The sequence below is a fragment of the Equus quagga genome, chromosome 15 (assembly GCF_021613505.1).
Source record: "Equus quagga isolate Etosha38 chromosome 15, UCLA_HA_Equagga_1.0, whole genome shotgun sequence".
NCBI classification, from domain to species: domain Eukaryota; kingdom Metazoa; phylum Chordata; class Mammalia; order Perissodactyla; family Equidae; genus Equus; species Equus quagga.
In genome coordinates, this window is record NC_060281.1 from 43,335,690 (window position 1) to 43,359,268 (window position 23,579).

Consider the following 23,579-nt stretch of genomic DNA (forward strand, 5'->3'; position numbering starts at 1 on the left):
AAATAAGTCCTTCATATGTAATGTACATCATGATGACTATAGCTAACACTGCTGTATTATATACAAGAAAGTTGTTAATGAATCCTGAGTTATCATGAGGAAAAAAAATTTGTCCTTTTCTACATTTTATTTATTTAATTTTTTTTAGGAAAATGAGCCCTGGGCTAACATCTGTGCCCATCTTCCTCTATTTTATATGTGGGACACCTGCCACAGCATGGCTTGACAAGCAGTTTGTAGGTCCATGCCCGGGATCCGAAGCAGTGAATCCCAGCCCACCGAAGCAGAGCACGCAAACGTAATTGCTACGCCACAGGGCTGGCAACTTTCTTTTCATTTTATTGTATCTATATGAGACGATGAGCGTTAGCTGAATCCATTGTGGTAATCATTTCACAATATATGTAAATCAAACCATCATGCTATATGCTTAACTTATACAGTGATGTATGTCAATAATTTCTCAATAAAAGTGGAAAAAACAAACAAAAAACATGGGTTTGCTCATCTCACCCTCTTTCATCAGTGGTGATCAGTAGAGATGGCCTGGAAAAATTCTGCTTGGCGTGACGACTCTAAAAACATGAATATAAAAAGAATTCCAAAAGAATTTAAGATGTGAATTCACAACACCCTAATGGCGAATTTGATCTGACTTCGAAAATAAGTTATATAAAAGGGCCAACATGCTCTCTCAATCCCCTAAAAGAAGCTGCTTAAATAGTAAGAGTAAGTTGTGTAACTGGTGGGATGTTTGGTCCATACATACTGTATGGTCCACTGAACTCTGGTGGAAACTAAAAATTGCTAAGCAAGGAATGAAAAACCTTCTTTGACGTGTACCTCTCAGAAAAACATGAAAACTGGGTTTTCCATAAACCTGGCTGGTTACAAAATACATTAGCAGTGAAAATGGTCATTGAAGAAAGCTCTACAGATCTATTTCTACAATTATGAACAATAGCTCAACAAATTCAACTAGCTTGAATAGTGAGAATAAAAAGCTTAAAATGAAAGGTAACATACAGTATGCAAACATATACAAAAGTGGGAAATCCTTGAACATCAAATGACAGCTCTCTCCCAGTTCTAATAGCACCCATCTACCTGAGATCTGGGTTACAGATAGGTAATACACGCTCACTCTCCTGAAATGTACCTGCTGAAGCAGGGCAAAGACAGGAAGCGCTTCAGGGCTCTAGGTCAAGGTCAAGAATACAAGCCATGAGTTCACTAATGCTAAAGATGAATGAATAGCAAAGAGATGAGATGGTCTCTATTCCTTTGTACTGAAGCTCATAAGAGGCTTGCAATTGCCTTACAAAATATGTTTGCTCTCTATCCTTTGTATTCTGTTTGTTTCCATCCATTATACAGCTAAATCTACTACACATCAAATAAGAGCAAATCATTTGTAATTTAATAGTGACACAAATCCTTTGGAACTCATACACCATTGACATTGACATAGAATACTGGCCTTGAATTTATAAAATATTGACTCATTTTTATTGTTCTCTGCATTTTTCCTAGGTATGAAATGATCAGAATGAGTTTTCCATAGGCTATTTTTTTTCGTTTTGCCCAAGTGTCCTCAAAAACCATTACCTAGACAGACTCTTCTACTCAAACTTTGACTAAACCAACCAAATTGAAAGAATCAGTTGAATGCTAGATAACCAGAGAATACCTCCTTTTTAAATACATCCTGGAAAAGCTTTGCAGCAATATTTCTTTAAATTAAAAAAAAATACACATAAGCGGTCCTAACAACCAACCATACCATTGCAAACAGAGTACAGAGTTCCAGAAAGAAACAAAACGAGGTCCAAGCGAGTAGCATTTATGGTGGTTCCAGAGCATAGAAAGAGGACTTGAGCTGTAAGCTGTTCTCTTTCTGCTTTCTCTCTCTCATCAGCTGTCTGCTCTTGGACAAATCTTCAATTTCCTCACCTGAAACATAAGCATAATAATATGGACATTACCTCAGTGTGTTATGGTAGGAAACAGATGAGAGGGTATATGTGAAAGCATTCTGCACATCACAAAATGTTACAAACACAAAAATTATAACTGAGAACGCTATACATACGTAAGTTATAAACAAAGAGGAAGGCAGACTAGTGTGGTGGATTTGAAATTTACTCATTATAACACAGATGGGCAAAAACTAATTTTTTCAAAAATTGTTTATCCCATCACATAATTGACTTCATCTTGCTCAAAAGTCTTCATTCATACTTGGTGGTAATGAAGCAAAATAAAAATTTAAAGCTTGTTCATTTGGTATAACTGAGGTTCTTTAGAAAATAGTCAATTTGGGGAAAATGTTTAGTCTTTCTGGTTTTGCTCTCCCTTCCCCCTTCTCCTGACATCCTGGCATCTCCCCAAGAAGAAGTTTATGTACTATGTGGTGGCGGGGGCGGAGTGTCTGCTTCAGCGATGGCCCTTCCTGGGTGGGCTGCTACATCCTGAGTAAGGCAGGGCTAATCCGGCCTGGTGTCTGGTCTCTGGTCCCTACCTCCACGATATCTGGTTCTGAAGTCTCCGGGGTGGTCCTCTCAATAGAGGAATGGGACAATGATTGCTTCTGGCCCTCTCCCCTGATCAACCAGACTCTTCATCTCAGAGGCTTGGCTGCATCCAGTGCCAGGACCCCAGGTGGAGAGGGGCACCCTGAAGCCTCTGCCACAGCTGCCCCTTGATCTGTGATACTGGGACTCCTGTGAAGTGTGTTGATTCCCACTTAGAAGCTCAGTTCATTATCTCCGCCCCACCAGAATGTCTGGGCCAATTCTAAGACATCAGGTACCTGGAGGAGAGGTGAGTAAAATGGCCTTTTCTCAACAGACCACTTTTCAACTCTACTGCCCATGCCAAGGTGGTTTAGAGATTCCCAAGAGGCATTTCCCTGGGGTTCCAGAGGGGAAAGTTGACACAGCTTCCTTTGCTCTCATCTCCCTCCTCAACCTTCTTGTTTACTTTTTAAATTGCCTTGCTTTCCACCCACATCCTCCATCTCTCATCAAGCATCATTCTGCAATACTGGGGGCAGGGTGGGGGGCTTCCCTTCCTATGTAGTTGGGTCTCACTTTTAAAAGCTCTAGTCTTAGATTCTCAGGCTTTCTTCTCAATAAATGGAAGCTTTAGCATTTTCAACAAATCTGGGCTTGTATAAGAACTTCTCTGACAACTGCACAATGACACATTTGTTCTAGAATCTAGACTGCATTTGCCCCACGCCTAAAGCAATAAAGGCCATTGATTCCATGAATGTGGCAGTTGCAGGGTAACAAGATTTACAGGGAACTTTTGAAAAGCCTCATTAAATATTTCAAAATTTTATCCTTACCACATAAGCTAGGTGGTTTAAGATTAGGGGAGATTTCAAGAGCTCCTTGAATAAAAGAAGAAAGATAACTTCATGAAATAATCACATGGAGTAGATGTTATTAACCCACTTTATAGATGAAGAAATGAAGACTCAGGGAAAATAAATAATTTTTGTAGTGAGGCACAGCACATGAGCAGTGAAGACAAAATTTAAACTTAAGTACTTGTATTATAATACCAGTGTTCTTTTTACTACTAATATAAAAGTTCCTTGACAATGTCAATCAATCCAAGAGGGAATATATGGACATGAATTCCTGCCACTTACCTAAGCAAAAAACCACATGACTTCAGGGAAGATTACAAAAGAGAGAAATCCTGATGAGTCATTAAACTTCTTCATTCACCATTTTCCTCATTCAACTAGTATCTACTGAACACTCCCAATATAACAAATATTGTGTTAGAGATTGGAAATCTTAAAGGTAATTGTTCCTGCTCTTAGTTAAATCTCAATATAGGGGGGAAGACAGACCAATGTAATTATAATACCCCTGCGCAAGTCCAGCGCTGTATGATTTTAATATCATGACTTTCAGGGTTTCCAAATCAATTTTTTCCATGCCTCAAATGTTTACTAGAATTTCACACTAATTCTACAGGTAGAAGTTTCATTACAAATTTTGGGATGCAAGGAATTACTTAGACAGTAGAAAATGCTTCTCGATAAATCTGTAAACCACAAAGGGAAAGAGAAATGTAGAATACACAGTGACTCGGAAGACCTGAGAGCCACGCATCTCCACTTCTTGCCTATTTATCACTGGCCATTTCATGTTTCAACAGTCTCAAGGCGCCACAAAGAGCTCCTCTCTGGAGCATCTGCAGTTGGCTATGCACACACAAGCAGCATTAAAAAATAAGTTTGGTAAACTTCATTAAAACATTTTCCTCAAAGATGACATTTTCCAGCGATCTGAGAATCGTTACAGGAAGACTCCTTCTGGAGGTAGGTCATGACCTTGAGTTAGTGTTCAGGTGTCTGGTTATGTGAAGGTTTTATGAGAATAATACATGATTTCCTTTGATAGCTAAAAAGTGACTATGTTATTCAAATGCCCAATGTGGTCAAGGGAAAAACGTAACAAATGTGTCAGAATTCTGTTCTTCCAAATCCTGAAACTCAAACACCTGCCCAGGAATATTAAGATCCTTGACTTAAAAATGAACTCAATAGGCCACTGCCATCACTTAAAACTATTAATTCCAATTAAAAAGAAAAACTACAATTATCCCCTAACTACTAAATAGTCTAAAGTTATTTTAGCAAGGGAAATAAAAACCCACACCCATTCTTCCTCTGTGCCAAGGGGGAGCATTTACATATACCACTATGGAATTATACATATGCTAATTATGCTAATATAAATACGAGAAAATATTCTCTGAAAATTGCAAGTCGAAGAACTATCAAAAACAGGCGAAGGCAAAAAACCCAGATCTGCTGGAAAATAATTTCTGCCATCTTGCTTATTCATGTGTAAACAACCAATATGCTCAACGCTTTGACATCTCTATTCATTTTGGGGTTGGAATCAGCTATAAATATATGACCTTTAATTGTGAGATTGATTTGTCAAAAATTCTGAAATGTGTTACATATGGGACTAACTTCATATGAATACAAATATTTTCATGGTGTTCCATTTTAAGTGATAAATTCTGCGGGGAATTGAGACCCCCTAAATAAAAAGAATGTGTTTGTTAATTCACTCATTTGTTTAATCATTTATACCTAGAACTATAATTTTACCATAAAGCTCATACTTTTAATTTTTCTTTTTTTTTACAGCTGTGCTCCCAAAAATGCTTGACAAGAGCCGTCTATAACACTCTGCAGCTATGAAAGGCAAAGAGAAGCCTCATTCTCCTATTTACATTCTACAGGTACAATCAGACCTCTCTAGGCAAAATCTAAGCAAAAAGAAAGACACCCAGTGGATTAAATGCACAATTTCCCAGTCTTTCCTCCAGGTTTCTGTGCCCTCAAGCAATAAACTGGCTTTTGCATCTGGCAAACATATGCAGAAAACTAGGCCAAATATGGCTGATAAACTTGGCCAAGTTCTTTCATGTGACCCACTGCGACAGCCAACCTAAAGTTCCCAATGTCAATTCAATTTCCAAATAAAAACTTTACTTTTTCATTAATATGTGTTAATATTTAAGATATAGATATAAATAAACCCATCTCATATGTTTAGAGTAAAAAATGCATTTTAAGAAACAATAAATGTACTGCATTTGTATTATCGGAAGGAGTGAATATTTAGAATAAGATGGATATTATGGAAATGGACCTGACTATATGATCTTACTGACACAGTCGAGGCTTTAGAAGCATAAGAGAAGAATGTTTCCAGCGTTTATGCCAGGCGGAATGCCTTCTAGATTGACCAAGGTAAATGGCTATCATAACTAAATCTCTCAAGTCAGCTGAAACTTCATGACTGTAGTTGAAATTCCAGGATTTTTAGAGGTTCTACCAGTGGTCAAATGTAGAATAAAAAAATGTTTAAATAGCCATATGCTTTAAAATGTTGGTAACAGACTTACATAAATGCATCCTCCCTTTCACTAGATTTGACATTTTGAGGCATCTACTACACTAGGAATGGTGATAAAGACATGAAAGTTTACACAGTTCTTGCCTTCAAAGACATCACTGTAATAGTAGAAATCCTAAAACTTGTGCTTCCTGGAATTTCAGCTTGGTTCTTTGGGCTCTCTTTTTTCAAGCCACTTTCTATTATGTCAAGTAAGATGGAAGATGAGTTATGGTGTCTATTACATATTACCATATTAGAGTGACAGTTGTTTATTGCGCCATTACCAAAAAGCTGTATTCTTCCAGAGTGCATATCAATACATATCAGCGAAGATGCAACAACTTTGTCCTGGCTAGCTCATTCAAAAAAACAAAATTACAAGGAAGACATATGTGAGATTAATATATACATCTCTAAGTATAGATGTTTTATCTGACAAAGGAATATACTGAAACTGTACAAATTTTACATCTTTTAGGATTGCATGTAAGGGTATTTGTACTTTCAGAAAACCCCCTTAATACATATTCCAGACACATCAACAAACCTCCTTATACCACTGTAACTCTATTTTTCTTTCTTATGACAAACTTTCCCATTCTGTCTTCTTCCCTTTGTCATGAACAAATTCAAATCACTTGTATCCCTAAAAACCACTCCTGCTCCCATGACACTCACTACCTATGCACCAATCCTCTTCTTATCCAAAATTTGGGGCAAGTGGGATAGTTTTACTGATCCATCTTCTTCACTCCATATTATTTCTGAATCCAATAGATTGCGGTTTCAATCTTTACCATTCTAGTGAAACTACTTACTGCTAAATTTACAGACTATTTTCTAAATTGCTGAGTCCAATGGACACTTTTCGTCCCTCACCTGGTTTAACAGCTCTGTTAAATTTGGCCTTGTGGACCGCACCCCTTTCTTAAAACCATATGTTTCCTCAAGCACTTCCCTCTATTCTGGAACATCCTACTGTTCAGAATTGCCTTATTTCTCTCCACATCCCAACTCTCTTGCCTCTGCAGTAATGCACAGTGGTTATGAGGACTTTGGAGCCAGATTATCTTGGCTCAAATCTCAGCTTTTCCATTTAGTGGCTGTGAGATTTTTGGGCAACTCCTTTAATTTCTTCATCCTTAGTTTTCCATCTGTAAATTGGGAATCATACTAGCATTAGTCACTCGCCCTTGTTGGCCAGGTTGTGGGAGTTGGTGTGTTCTCTGATGCTCTGGTTAATTGGGCAGACACTGAGTCCCTGGGTCTTAGAAATGGAACCTTCTCATGGGTCCTGCTCCACTCCTTCCTGTAGGTCTGGGCCTGCGATGCATTCCTGCCCCTCTCCCAGGAATAAAGGGGTTTTATTCTCTATCCTCTTCCAGCTGCAATGAGCTTTCACCAGTACCCTAAGGACCAGAGTTTGTTGCTCTTCCCCAACATTCCCCTGGAATGACTGAAAATTCCCCTTGTGTCTACAATCCCAGGGGTTTTATCTTCTCTTGCTATTGCATACTTGGCTTCTTGCAATTTGTTAAAAATTTTAGTTGAATTCTTCATACCAGTGTCCTTACACATCTGGCTCCAGTAAGCCAGTGCTTACACCTCATTGCTGCTTAGAAGCACTTGTCCTTCCTTAGATTTCAGGTTAGTTGGTTTCCTTGGGACCTCAGCTCTCTTATGGGTTCAAGAAAAGTTATGTATTTGCAAATCTTCTACCATTTTGTTGTTGTTGTGAGGGTGGGAACATTGCTCTTTTCATCTTTATACATCCTAAATAGAAGCCCAAAATATTGATTTTTCAACCAAGGCTCCAAAGTATTTCTATCGATAAAGGAAAATCTTCTTAACCAGAAATGTCAGAAGAATTGGCTATTTATTTGGGGGAAAAAATGAACTTTTTACCCATACCTCACACTATACACAAAAATGTATTCTAGATTATCATAGATCTAAACATCAAAACTAAACTATAAAATTTTTGGAGGAAAACATAAGAGAATATCTTTGTTATCTTGGGGAAGGAAAAATTTCTCAGGGAGTAGAAGAAAATATTGACAATTAAAGAAAAAATTATAAAGTGGACTTCATCAAAATTAAAATGTTTGTCCTTTGAAAGACATCATTAAGAAAATGAGTAGGTAAAGCTACAGACTGGGAGAAAATATTCGCAAGATATATATCTGACAAAGGACTTCTATCTAACTCGTACAATTCAATAATAAAAAGATAACTCAATTTAAAATATGGGCAAAATGGCCGGCCCGGTGGCACAGAGGTTAAGTTCACATGTTCCGCTTCTCGGTGGCCCAGGGTTCACCAGTTCCGATCCCGGGTGCAGACATGGCACTGCTTGGCAAAAGCCATGCTGTGGTAGGCATCCCACGTCTAAGCAGAGGAAGATGGGCATAGATGTTCGCTCAGGGCCAGTCTTCCTTAGCAAAAAAGAGGAGGATTGGCAGTAGTTAGCCCAGGGCTAATCTTCCTCAAAAAAATAAAATAAATACAATAAAATATGGGCAAAGGACTTGAACATGCACTTCACAAATGAACACGTATAAACAGCCAATAAGCACATGAAATAGTGTTCACCCTCATTAGTCATATGGAAATGCAAATCAAAACCACATGAGACACAATTAAATACCCATTTAAATGGATAAGATTTAAAAGACTGACAACACCCAGGGTTGATGAAGATGTGACAAAAGCAGAACTCTCTTACATTGCTGGTAGGAGGGTAAAACGGTACAACCTCTTCGTAAACTGGTAGGCAAATTAGTTATAAAGTTCAACACCTACCTTTAGTATTTACCTGAGAGAAATGTAAACACATATACATAAAAATTTGATACAAAAATGTGCCTAACAGCTTTATTTATAATGGCCCCAGACCGGAAACAATCTAAATATCCATCAGCAAGACAATGGCTCAACACATCGCAGTTATGTCCAGACAACAGAACACAATATAAAGCTCACAATAGAGCAATAACATGGAAGAGCACCAAAAATCTTAAGAGGAAGAAAGAATCCAGACACAAAAGAGTGCCTATTGCATTATTCCACTTATACAAAGTTCCAGAACAGGCAAAACTGATCTATGGTGAAAGAGGCAGACCAGAGGTTGCCTGAAAGTGATGATGACAGGACTGACTGGAAAAGGGCAGGAGCGATCTTTTTCTGGTAATAGAAATGGTTCTACATATTGATAGGGGTGCAGGTTACACTTATTAAAACTCATCAAACTGGATGCTTAAGATTTGTGTGATTCTTAATCTGTAAATATCTCAGTAAAAAAGCTAAATGTGAAATATATACATGCACACACAATCAGAGACTTTCTCTGACCACCCTACATAAAGTAGAAACCCCCTCTCCCTGACAATTTTGCCTGCTTTAGTATTTGTGATAACATTTATTAAAATTTGACTTTCTAGCATATGCTCATCTGTTTATCGTTTGCATTGCCTATTTGATTGTAGGTTTTTTTGCAGGTAAGGACTTTTTTAGTTTGCCACTATATAATCCAATACCAAAAGGCAATAATTAATCAAATTGCATGCTGAACTTTGATTGTTTTCTTGATATTTTTGAGTTTCTTCTCTGCTTGCCTAACGGCGTTTTTTAAAAATCAAAAGAGATAAAGCATGGCTAAAGCACTTTGAAACCCATAAGCTCTATACTATCTAAAGGATGATTAAATACAAGAAATTAACTGTGTATGGAAGACGTTCAATGTAAGTCAGCTTCAAATTTTCTGTAGAACAGCTCATTGCTGTAACCTTTCATCTAAAGCTGCCTCCCCAAAGCAAGAACAAGACTGGGGAAAGCAGACAGCACTGGCAAGGTGGAGCTTCTAGCTAACTGGCTAAGTCACAGAGATTGCTTAGTTTCCTCAAGTTCATGACTTTGCCTTAACTCCGTGGCTAATGGGAATTCATGATAAGACAGCTTTCTGGGATTAGAGTGTTGCCGTAGTACCAGTCAGATGGAGAATTTCCAGCTAAGCCTCTGTTCAAGCATTTACAGATTTATAACTAATTAGATCCTGTCCACACCTCACCTGAAATCATGTTAGCAAGATCCACGTTCAAGTACATTTATAGCTGGCAGGGGTGTAACACAGTCCTTTAGGCCACGCTGGGCAACTCTGTGACAAGTTTTTTTCTATTTCAAGATTCTTTTTAAAGGAAAGAATAAATGAGTTGGTTTCAAAGAAGCCCCAGATAGAATGCCAAGGTTCCAAAAGGAAGGTACTTTGGTCACCCGTCAAATATATAATCTGATGGATAATTACACACACACACACACACACACACACACACACACACACAATCTCACCCGAGGATATACGCACAGAGTTTTGCAAAACTTAAATATATTTATTAAATTATGAAAGAAGAAAATTGAAAAGAAAAATATCTGAGGGAACATGGAATACAATGTATATTCATTTTATAACGCACAGATTACTCAAGGTTTAGATAAATGATTGCCCAGCAATTTCTTATAATCTAAGTTTTAAAGTGTCCTATGGTGGTTAACACCCCAGATATCTAAATTAGATTGAAGGAATCTCGAACTAATGCAAACACAATTTGAGTATAACAACCCAATATTATTGATATAATTTGGAACAACATAATTTGTTACACATATGTAGCAGGAAGTCGACTCCCAGAACGCAAGAAAATATTCAAACATCAACAATTTGTATTATTACATGTCGTAATGTCATAATCTAGTCATAATATGTTTTATGAACAGAAATACTATTAACCAGCAGGGCAGAACATTTCAATTTAATTCAGAGTACAAGGAAGCAATGGAGTATTCTAAGGGTCTCCTTTAATACTGAATGATAAGTTCGGGATGGCTGGGAGGGAGAGGGTGACAGTTTTCTATACTTATGGTGGACAATTATTTAAATATCCGTGGACACATATTCCTTACATGGCCTCTCCTGTGTTACTAATCAAAATTGGGACTCCGCTCGGCTGAGGAAAAGGCACGGTATGACCTCTGTGAACCTTTACGTCTGAAGAAACTACACAAGTCAGAAAAAAACTCTTAGCTCAGCATAAGATTTGACTCACTATTGCCTTTTCTTCATGGTCACTGCCAAGGCTTACCCTCCATTAGGAGGATTTACCCGGCCTCATCTGTTTACTCCAATCCGGTTTCTATCTAAAAGAGAGTCGCTTGTGAAGCTGCAAATTTATGCACATACAAAAAAAGAGAGTATGTGCCCATAGTTCAGAATAAAAAAAAAAAAAAGAAGACTCTTTCTTTCCTCTTGTAAAGACTGGCAATCTCATGAACTGTCTTTCAATACTTTGGTAGGAGGAGTTATAGTTACTGCATTGAAAATGTTATCATTAGTCCAAGTTTTAATCATGCAGTACCCTTAGGAATTCCAGAAGATGACAAGTTATCCAACAATTTAGACAAAAATATTTGGTTTAAGGATCAAGTCACTGTCTGTCTGTCTCTATTTCTCACTTGCTTCCTTGTGTGATTTTTATACAGAAAGAAAGACTTTTGGGAAACTGAGATATTTTAACAATATGTAAATACCTAGAATGACAATAGTATTTTCCAAATTATGCAACTTTGATCTTGAGAACAAGGTGACTCTGGGGTCTTGAGGATCCAGGACATAGTGAAATAGAATGGACATTTCCTCCCAAGTGTTTTTACAGACCCACTGGGTGCCCCCACCCTCATTGTGAGTCTCTAACCATTAACTAGTCATAATGACCAATAGCTGGTCCAGCTTTGCAACAATTCAGACCCTTGGCTGGGATGCCAAACACAGGACTGGAGCCCACAAGCTGTGAGGACAAACTGACAGTTCCTGACAGTTTCTGCCTGGGCCAGGATCTGAACCAAGAGGCAGGGCAAAACTCCCACCTGCTGTCCATCTGCCATCCTGCCTTTATCAAAAAGTTATACCATGAACCATAGACAGATGGGCACTGCAAAGATCTATTAGGAAGAAAAAACAAGAGGTCTGAGGTGATTAGAATAATGACCTTTATTCAACATAGAAATCCCAGTAGTAATGAAAATCATGCATAATTTTGAGGTCTTTTAATTGTGCAAAAGAGATATTGTCTTTTGCCAACGTTCAAAAAAGATAAAGAAAATGATGTTTGTATTCTATGCACTAAGTATATAGTGCACTAAATACTCCATACCCTAGGAGCAAAGAGGAGTTAAGAATATATGTGTATATATATGTACGTGTGTGTGTGCATATAGATATATAATGTCTTCACATGAAGTTATTTTTCTCAATGACACATCAGTGAAGTTTAACATAACGTTATCAAGCGAACAAAACAGAAATCTTTTATAGGTTTTTGGTAGTGTGCATTTTCATCAAAAGCCTACTCTCTATAAACAGGAAACTGGGATAAGTCAGCTTGTGTAATAAACAAAGGACTTCAGACATAAAGGGAATAGCAAACTCCTGAGCTAAAATGAAGTGTGTTATGTTTCCATAGCAAAAACGACTTTTGTAAGGCAAATAAACACCCTAGACAAAAGGCAGTTATTCAGTGCACATAACATACAATGTGTACTTACGATGTGCCAGGCAAAGTGCTAGATGCTAGCGATAGAAGACGAGCAAGGAGTGTGACACAGACGGTCTTTGTGTCCCAGGAGCTTATGGTCTCCTCAGGAGATGGATACGTAAGTTGCTTCTTATATAGTATAGTGAAATAGCATACAGGAGAAAAGAGAGAGAACCATGTGGTTGGTCTTTGAGGGGTGAAATACTCATACAAGTTGTTTGGAAAAGGCAAAATTTCATATATGTAGTATGTTTTAATTTCCATATGTTTTTAGTAGATTTACAAAGTTTAATTTTTCTTTAGTTTGTATAAGAGAACCAAATATGGATAATCTATGTTTTGAAAAAGCAAGAACCATCTTTTTAAAAAGTTAAAATTTTTATTATAACTTTTATATCTTAGGACCATTTCTTCTTTTTATAGCATAATATCATCTAAAAGTTGACATGAAAAAAAATTCAACAAATTTCTATAATCAAAATAGTTTATAATGAACTTAAATAATATGAGAAATGTGAACTATAGCCACAAAAAGTGGTGTACGAGAAATTTCTAAGTGATTTTATTTACAATAGCTCAAAAATGGCAGCAAGCCAGCAAGAGAAAAATGGATAAGCAAACTGGGGCCTATTGATAAAACTAAATACTCCTGAACAATGGAAATGAAAGGTCTCCCAATACATACGCTACACGGGTCTCAAAACACTATGTAAAAGAGTACACACCGTATGATTCTATTTATACAAAGTTTAAGAACAGGCAACTAATATGTGCTGACAAAAGTCAAAAGCTATTAACCACACAGGGGCCAGCCCCATGACTTAGTGGTTAAGTTTGGAGTGCTCCACTTTGGCGGCCTGTGTTAAGTTCCCAGGCACGTACCTACACTTGGCAGCAGTCATGCTGTGGCAGCCACCCACATACAAAATAGATGAAGTCTGGCACAGATGTTAGCTCAGGGCCAATCTTTCTCAGCAGAAAAAAAAAAAGTGATTAACTCCAGCTGAGGATGGGGGCTATTGAAAGGAAAGGGATATGAACAAAGTTTCACAGATAATAGGAACGTTCTATATCTTCATCTGGATTACATATATAAAAAGTGTATTTGTGAAAAGCCATTGAGCTTTACACATAAGATCTGTGCATTTTACTGAATGCAAATTATATCTCAATTTTTTAATGCAAAATATTGAGGTAATTTGATACAAGAAAATAGAGCTTAATCAGGTAAGTAATTTTTAAATTCTTGTTGACATATAACAAAATGTCTAGAAAGTGCACCATTTTACAAATAATAATATAAATTCGAGAATTTATATTTTCGTACCCACAATTTCAAGGGGCAAACAAGAATAATAAATGCTCGGAAAACACCCATTAGGAAATTCTTTCACTTGAACTGCAATGTGCTCCTTATCTGAGCCCTATTTAAATAACTTAATCCAAGTCAGGGTCAGAAGGGTATCTAAAGCATATGGAAAATCTTATGCTTTATCACATGTCCATACATCCTTTATTTTTTAAAAAACAACTTGACTTCATTGTTACATGAAATGGCCTTGCTGCCCTTATTCTTCGTTTCCTAAGAGTTACTTAATCCCTACGAAAATAACAAGTAGAAATACACAATACACAATTCACATGAGCCTCCGATTATTCTGAGAAATAAACAGAAAAAGAACACTGTACTATTTTCAAAATGTACATCATTCAGATACAGTAATTTACCCTTTGATTTTTACATTTAATCATTATATAAACTCACCTTCATAAGGAAGTTGTCACTGACCTACTATATGCATTTCACAACAGGAAATATTGTCACCAATGTTAATTCTTTATTCTTAAATATATTCTTAACTAAAAGATATTTAAACCACCACAAAGAATTGGTCCTAAGGAGCTTTAATAATATCCAAGGATTAGTTGTGCATTATAATATTAATACCACTTTAATTTATATACAGCTTGATTCTGATGGCTCCAAGCACTTCACATATATAATCAATTTTATCATTAATAACCCAGTGGAGAGGGAAAACATAGTATTGCCTTCTATGCCCTTGACACAATGATAAATGCAAAGAATAGTTGGAATGTGGAATCTAAAGTTTCATAGCAGCTATTTTCTCAAATTGCTTGTCTATGTGTGTGTTTCTAAGGCACACAATTTAACAATCATTTCTGCTCTTCTCTGCGCAACTCACAATGAAGAGAACTTTGTCACAACGGTTTGGCCAATTTTAAAAGAAAGATTCTATACCTTAACATACAGTTAATTATTTCTGGGGAAAAAAATTCAATATGGGTTCTGGTTCAGTCATGGTGGGGTAAGCCCACTGTCACCCATTCTTCACTCTGATTACAACTAAAATCTTTAAATTATATATATTTGGTCATGTGCCACATATTGATGTTTTAGTCAATGCCAGACCACATATACAATGGTGGTCCCATAAGATTAGTAGTGTACAGCCTAGGTCTGTAGTGGCTATACTATCTAGGTTTGTGTAAGTAGATTCTACAATATTCACACAACAACAAAATCACCTAATGACTCATTTGTCAGAATGTATCTCCATTGTTAAGCAGAGCATGAGTGTGTGTGTATATATATAATCTCAACCACCTGAGGACCTCAAAAGCATGCAGCTTCTGGAAAAGAGTCAAAATTTGAAAAATGACCTGCATTGTGATGTTTCCCATATTTCTTTTTGTTTTTTTCTCCTGCAGTATGAACCCAAAGGTAAAACCCCAGTTGCAAAATGGTGAGCAATGACAGCTGCACAAGCAGATAAACTCTGAGATAAATTCTCTTTTTTTGGGAAGAGGAACCAGAAATAAGGACTCCCGCAGGCCAGAGAGTTTGGGGAGAATCCCAGAGATAAGTGAGAGAAAAGGATCCCTTAATTCTGTGAATGAACAAGCATCACCTTACATGCATGGAAAGGCACCAAATAAGGCTATCAAAGGCTTTTAGGAGCTATGGAGATTTGAGCCTTATGTACAAGTCTCATTCTAATCCTGAATTACACATGTCCCAGAGACACAAACCAATATAGAAAAGGCTTAGAGAACTGAGATCCGAACCACTTTCCAAAGGAGGTGAAATACAATTTACAGTCTGAATCTAAGTGGCTTAATTGCCTACTAAAATAAACATCATCATCCTCCAGATAGTTATAATAGGAATATTAGGATAGACACTACACAACAGAATATTCACAACATCCAGAGTGCAATCCAAAACCACTCAACATACAAAAAAGTAGGAAAACATGGTCAAGTCTTAAGGGAAAAAAAAAACAAACCATGAGATGATCCAGGTGATGGAGTAATCAGACATTTAAGCAGCTATTATAACTATGCTCCACGAGTAAATGAAAGCACTCTTGAAATAAAGAAAAATACAGGAATCTCTCAACAGAGAAAAATGAACAATAAAGAAGAAACGAAATGTTTGGAAGCAAAAAATACAGGAATTGAAAATGAAAAATTCACTGGATGAATTCAATAGCAGTATGGAAATAACGCAAGAAAGAATCCAGAGCTTGGAGATAGATCAACCGAAATGATTCAATCTGAAAAACAGAATGAAATAGATGAAATGAACCTCAGAGATCTGTGGGACAATTTCCAAATATCTACCATATGTAATTGGAATACCAGAAGGAGAGGAGAAAGAGATTGAGAAAGAAAATTTTTTAGTAAAAATTGTATTATTTTAAAGTATGCAACATGATGATTTGGTGTACATATACATAGTGAAATGATTTCTAAAAGTCACTACTCTCGTAGCAGATTTCCAGTATTCAGTATAGTATTACTAACTATAGTTATCATGCTGTACATTAGATCCTAGACTTATTCATCCTACATAACTGCAAATTTGTACCCTTTGACCAACATCACCCCATTTCCCCCCACCTCCCTATCCCTGGCAACTATCTACTCTCTGCTTCTAAGTATTCAACTTTTTTAGATTTCACATATAAGTGAGATCATGCAGTTTTTGAGAAAAGAAATTGTTTTAATAAACAATGCCCAAATGTTTTCCAAATTTAGTTAAATACATTAATTTATAGTTCAAGAAGCTCAGTGATCCACAAGAACAAAGAAAACGACACCCAGACCCATCATAGTTAAACTGGTGAAAAATACTTATAAAGAAAGAATTATTGAAAAGAGCTAGATCTATATGGCCCATTACACACAGATTTGTCATCAGAAACCGTGGAGGCACAATGGCAGAACAACATCTTTACGGACCCAAAGAAATGTCAACCCAGAATTCTATAACTAGCGAAAATATTCTACAGAAAGTGAAAGAAGTGCATATTCAGATAAAGGAAAAATAAGATAATTCATCCCCAGGAGACTTGATATATAAGATATGGTAATGGAAGTTCTGCACACTGAAGGAAAATGACACCAGGGGGAACCAGGGATCTTCAGGAATGAAAGAAGAGCAACAGAAATGGTAAATTCTTGCATAATGGAAAAGATTATTTTTCTTTTATAGGTTCTCTAAAATATGTATAACTATTTAAAACAAAAATTATTTTATTAACTGGTGGGATTTTCAATGTATGTAGATATAATAGATATGAAAGCTATAACATAAGGGTTAGCGGGGGATAATTTATATCATGAAACTTTCCCACATTTTTTGTGAAGTGGTACGGTATCAAACTTCATAGACGGAAATATTTGGTATTTAATGTAATTCCTTGAGAAAACACTAAAACAAAATACAAAGAGATTTAGACAGTATATACACATTAGATAAAATAGAATATGAAAAAATATGCAAATGATCTAAAAGATGGCAGGAAAAAGGGAAGTGAGAATCCAAAAATAGAGAAGATAAACAGAAAATAATTTACTGATGAACCTAAATTCAACCATAGTCTAAAGACTTTAATTCAATGGCAAAGACTGGCAGAGTGGATATAAAAACACAAACCACTATATACTAGCTGTACGAGAAACACTTTACATATAAAGAAAATAGGTTTAGGGGGCCAGCCCCACAGCTGAGTGGTTAAGTTTGCGCCCTCTGCTTCAGCGGCCCAGGGTTTCGCCCGTTTGGATCCTGGACACGGACCTAAAACCTACTCATCAAGCCATGCTGAGGTGGCGTCCCACATAGCAGACCTAGAAGGACCTACACTAGAATATACAACTATGTATGGGGGGCTTTGGAAAAGAAGACAGAAGAAAAAAGAAAATAGGTTTACAGTAATGAACGGAAAAATATAGATTATGCAGTTAGTAAGCATGAAACGAAACTTTACTATCAGACAACAAATTGCAAGACAAAGAGTATTTCCAGAGATTAAAAGGAATCAGGAATGTCTCGGAGATATTTTGGGTTCAGTTCCAGACCGCTGCAATAAAGTGAATATTGAAATAAAGTGAGTCACATGAATATTTTGGTTTGCCAGTGCATATGAAAGTTATGTTTATGCTATACTGTAGTCTATTAAGCGTGCAATAGCATTATGTCTTAAAAAAACAATGCACATACCTTAACTAAAAAATATTTTATTGCTCAAAAATGCTAACCATCATCTGAGCCTTCAGCAAGTCAAAATCTTTTTGCTGGTGGAGGATCTGCAAAAAAAATGCAATATCTGCAAAGTGAAATAAAGTAAGCCATAATAAAATGAAGTATGCCTGTATTTCAAATTATAACAGAGGCAATTCACCATATAGACAACTATCGATGTCAATGTACCTAATTAATAGATCCTAAAAAGATTTAAAACAAATATTGACAGTATTAAGGGAAGAAATAACTAAGTCCACACTCCTGATAAGAGATTTTAATACCCCACTCTGAGTAACTCACAGAAAAACTAGATTCCCCTCCTTAAAAAAAGGTCAGCAAAGATATCAAAGATGTCAAAAACAGACTACCTTGGTCTAATTAACATTTATAGAATGCATCTAACAACTTGAGAATACATATTTATTTTCAAATATGCATGGTACGTTCACCAAGATAGACCATGCTCTGGTTCATTAACAAAGTCTCAGTATTAAAAATAATCAAAATCATACAGAATGTATTCTCTGATCATGACATAGTTAAATTAAAACATATCTAGAAAAACACCAAATATCTGTAAATTAAATAATACACTTCAAAATAATTCATGAATAAAAGACAAATCCACAAGATAATAAGAAATTACTTTGAACTGCATAACAACAAAAATACAACATACTAAAAGCTGTGGGATGAAGCTAAAGAAGGGCTTTGAGAGAAACACATAACTTTAAATGCTTGTATTAGCAAAGAAGAAAGATATAAAATTAATGACCTAAGTTTCCATCATAAAATCTGAAAAAATGAACAAATTAACCTCAAAGTAAGTAGAAGGAAGAAAACAGTAAAGAGCAAATATGAGTGAAAAATAAAACAGACAAAATCTAATAGCTAGTTATTTGGAAAGATCAACAAAATTGACAAAGCCCTGGCTGGAATGTTCAAGAAAATGAGAGAGGACACAAATGACTATCAGGAATGAAAAACACAGACCCAAGAAACTTTAAAAGGATGGTAAGATAACAACATTACACTAAAATATGTGACAACTACATGAAACTGACAAACTTCTTGAAAAATACAATTTACCAAAACTGACATAAAGAAAATAGAAAACTGGAATATATATATGAAATTAAATTATCAAATACCTTCTCTAAAAGAAAACCCCAGGCCAATATGTTTTTACTGGTGAATCCTGGCAAACTCTCAAGTCGCTTATCTTACATAAATATCTTCAAAAAATGAAGAATTTGGGATCCCTGCCCAACTTGGTTTTATAAGGCCAGCAGAACACTAATGCCAAAATCTAAAAAAGATATTGTAAAAAGAAGAAAATACTTCAATATCCCTCATATAGATGTAAAAACCCTTAACAAATGTTTTATACATATATATATATGATTAAATTACATTTGATAACGATATCATAACCGAGGGAGCTTTTCCTAGGAATGCAAGGTTGGTTTAACATGCAGAAATCAATGTCTTTCACTATATTAATAGAAAAAAGGATAAAAAACATATGATCGTTTCAATAAAGGCAAAAAAGAAAAGCATTTAACAAAATTCAACACTCCATGATTTAAAAGAAAAAAAAATTGAGCAGATTACGAATAGTGGAGAACACCTTTAAACTGACAAAGAGCGTCTAGGAAAAACGAAGAGCTAATATAACACTTAGTGGAAGACCTGAGCTTCTCCCCATGAGATAAGGAACAAGTTAAGAACATCCGCTTTCAATACACTTATTCAATATTTTATTGCAAGTCTTAGCCATGGCACTAATGCAAGGAAAAAAAATGAATGAATAACAGTCAAAAAAGAAGTAGAACTGCCAATATTTGTATATGATATGATTGTTTAGCTAGAAAATACCAAGGACTCCATAAAAATCTACACATACTAATTAAAGATTCAGCAATAGCAGGTGCTGATAAATATAAAAAAAAGTAATTCTATACTGATATATTAGTGGCAAAAAGTTGAAAACGAATTTTTTATAATCCTTTTTACAGCAGGGGGAAAAAAGAATACCAATGAATAAATCCAAGAAAAGATATCCAATACCTCTATACTAAAAACTACAAAACATTGCTATATTAAAGAATACATAAATAAATGGAGAGATGTACCATATCCATGGATGGTAATTTTCCCCAAACTGATCTATAGACTCAGTATAGTTCCAAACAAAATCTACCAGGTTTTCCTTTGTAGAAATTGACAACATGATTCTAAAATTAATCTGGAAATACAAAGGACCTAAATAGTTAAAAGTTGAAGAATTTGCCTCACCTAATTTCAAGATTTACCATAAAGCTAATTTCAAGATTTACTATAAACCCCAGGAATGTAGGTTATTGGCAAAAAGATAAAGGTATAGATGTACAGAACAAAATATAGAGTGTTCAGAAATAGATCCACACATATAGGGTCAATTGATTTTTCACAACTGTGTCAAGGCAATTCAATGGGGAAAAGAAAGTCCTTTCAACAAATGATGCTGGATCAACTGGAAATCAAAATTAAGGGGAAAAAAGTATAAGACTGTCCTCACACTCAACACAAAAATTGACTCAAAATGGATCACAGACCTAAATGTACAACCTAAAACAATAAAACTTCTAAAAGAAAACATAGGAAAAAATACTTGTAATCTCATGGTAGGCAGTTTTTGTAGATAGAATACACACAAGAAATACAAAACATGAAAACTAAAATTGATAAATCAGACTTCATCAAAATTCAAAACTTGTGTTCTTGGAAAAATACAACCAAAAAAAAAAAAGAGAAAGAAAGATGAGCCATATTCAGGAAGAACATTTTCTTAACAGAACATCAGATGAAAGACTTGTTTTCAAAATCTTATAAAAATAACTCCTGCAGTTCAATAGTAAGAAATAATCCATTTTTAAAAAAGAAAATTAACAAAAGGTTTGCACAGACTTCACAAAAGAAGATAGGCAAATGGCCAAAAGCACATGAAAAGGTGCAAGAATCATTAGTCCTCAGAGGAAAGTGAGTTAAATACACAATGAAATGACACCACACATCCTTTAGATTGGCTAAAACTAAAAAGACTGACCAGACCAAGTTCTGACAAGGATTTTGAGGAATCAGACCTCTCATTCACTGATGGTGAGAATGTACCATGGGGTAACCACTTTGGAAAACTCTTCTTCAGCTTTACACATACCGCGGCCATTCCAGTTTCTAGGCATTTACCCATGAAAAAACACACGAACACAAAGATTTGCCAACTTGGTTTGTAATAGCCATTAACTGGAAATTATCCCGAATGTCCAACAGATGAATAGATAAGCAAATTATGGCATATCCAACCACATAATGAACACTACAGGGCAAGGGGGAAAAAAGAGAAAATTCTTATACACACAATAACATAGATGAGTCTCAAAAATGTGCTGAGTGAAGTCGTCAGACCCAAAAAAAGTATACACTTATGATTCTATTTATATAAAATTCTAGAAGATGGAAACTAATTTATACTAGGGAAAAAGCAAGCCAATGGTTGCCTGGGGACGTGGCTGGAAGGAGGCGAGGATTGCAAAAGAGCTCCGAGGAAAGTTTCGGGGATGATGAAAATATTCTTTATCTTGATTGTGGTGATGGTTTCACCAGTAGATAAATATGTCAAAATTGATCAAATTGTATTTAAGTATGCACAGTTTATTGTACTTCAATTATACCTCAATAAAGATGTTTAAAAAATATGCAATGCTCTTGCATAAAGTCTACAAAACACAAATACAACCCAAAATTAAAAAGCTGCCCATATACATTTGGCTTAAAGAAATTTCATTTAGCGTGTTTTACCTCAAAATGGTTTTTGGCTTTTTAAGGATAAAAAGAAAATAATATATTTGAAAAGATGCCATTATATTTAGTTATACTGTTGCAAAAGTTGTATTATTTCAAAATGCAACACTGCGCAGTGTTGCTTTATACACTTTCAACCAGGTCCCAGTGGAACACCAACTGAAACACTGAAACTAGTAATTTATTACATATATTGAATATTACACTTAAGAATAATCCATAAAAAGCTCTAGCATAGTGATCAGAGAATTAACAAAAATGATGAATTTTACCAAAGGGACCACTTCCCTAAGATAGATGGTTACCTACACATGGCTTTATAGTTATAGATTTAACATAAAACCTTCGCATACATCTTATAATCCAGAAGACTTACATTATCTAAGTAAAAATATGCATACAATATTTACATGTATCTTAACAAAGAAATATCAATAACAACACTTTATTTCTATGGTGCGTTTATCCTTGGGGTGCTTTCACAGCTATCGAATGGACGTAATCGTGACGGGGCATTACACTAATCTCTGAGTCAGGAAGACTGTTTCAAGGCACAGTTTTGCTTCTGTCTAGCTCTGTTACCTTGAGCAAATCACTAGGCTTGATTTTTCTCACCAATAAAATGAGCAGGTTGGGCTTGATTATCTTTTAACTCTCTTTCAACTTTGAAATTTGCTTTGTTTTTATCCCGACTCTAATAAGGAAAGCAGGATCAAAGGATGGCCCTGAGAGAGGTTAAGGGAGTTGTACAAAGTCACAGGACCGGTTAAGGTCAGACCAGGGATTAAAGTCCCAGTGGCTGCACATCCAGCACCACATTCCTTCCACTGCCACACACTGCTCAGTAAGCTGGACTGTGGCGGTCTTATGAACACGAGACGTGCTCTTCGACTGCAAGACTCTGCTGAATTTCTGCTTGAGTGAAGGAAGGAAAAAAAAATGCAGAAAGGCATGGGTTTATGATTCCAAAATACTTGGAATTTTATTTCTGTATCTAAAATTCCCAGTACATAAGCTTAGAAGCAAAAATAATTCTTTGAGAAAACAGCCTTATTTTATAGCTGATGTCATCTCAGTAATTCTCTTTTCTGGATATTTAGTAAAGGTGTGCTCAATAACCTGACTACTAGCATCTCTTCCCTCAAGAATATTTTTTGTTAAAAAAAAAGTCAGTTTATTAAAAAACTGGGGTTCAGGGGCCGGCCTGGTGGCGCAGTGGTTAAGTCCACACGTTCTGCTTCGGCGGCCTGGGGTTCACCAGTTCGGATCCCAGGTGCGGACACGGCACTGCTTGGCAAGCCATGCTGTGGCAGGCATCCCACATATAAAGTAGAGGAAGATGGGCACGGATGTTAGCTCAGGGCCAGTCTTCCTCAGTAAAAAGAGGAGGATTGGCGGCAGATGTTAGCTCAGGGCTAATCTTCCTCAAAAAAAAAAAAACCAAAAAAAACAAACTGGGGTTCAAAGTCACAGTGGTCCAAAGCTAAGCTGAGGTTTCATGCCCACTTCCTATTTGAACTGATGGGCCCTGGGTGTGTGGACTTGGCAAGTGATGCAGCAACACAGGAAGAATGTGGATTATAGGAGAGAGCCACCCAAATTTTAATACCAGTTCTGTGGTTTAACAACTTCAGATTGTGAAGAATTGATTTCAAT

At 36.0% G+C, this 23,579-nt stretch overlaps 1 long non-coding RNA gene across 3 annotated transcripts in view; it reads right to left on the bottom strand.

The window, feature by feature from the left end:
* Nucleotides 1–323: 323 nt before the first annotated feature.
* Nucleotides 324–23,579, bottom strand: part of LOC124226970 (uncharacterized) — a 363,502-nt gene continuing 340,246 nt past the window's right edge. For all 3 annotated transcript variants that reach the window (XR_006885417.1, XR_006885415.1, XR_006885416.1), the window contains one exon: nucleotides 324–1,953. This is a non-coding gene — a long non-coding RNA (uncharacterized LOC124226970). The remainder of the gene's footprint in view (nucleotides 1,954–23,579) is intronic.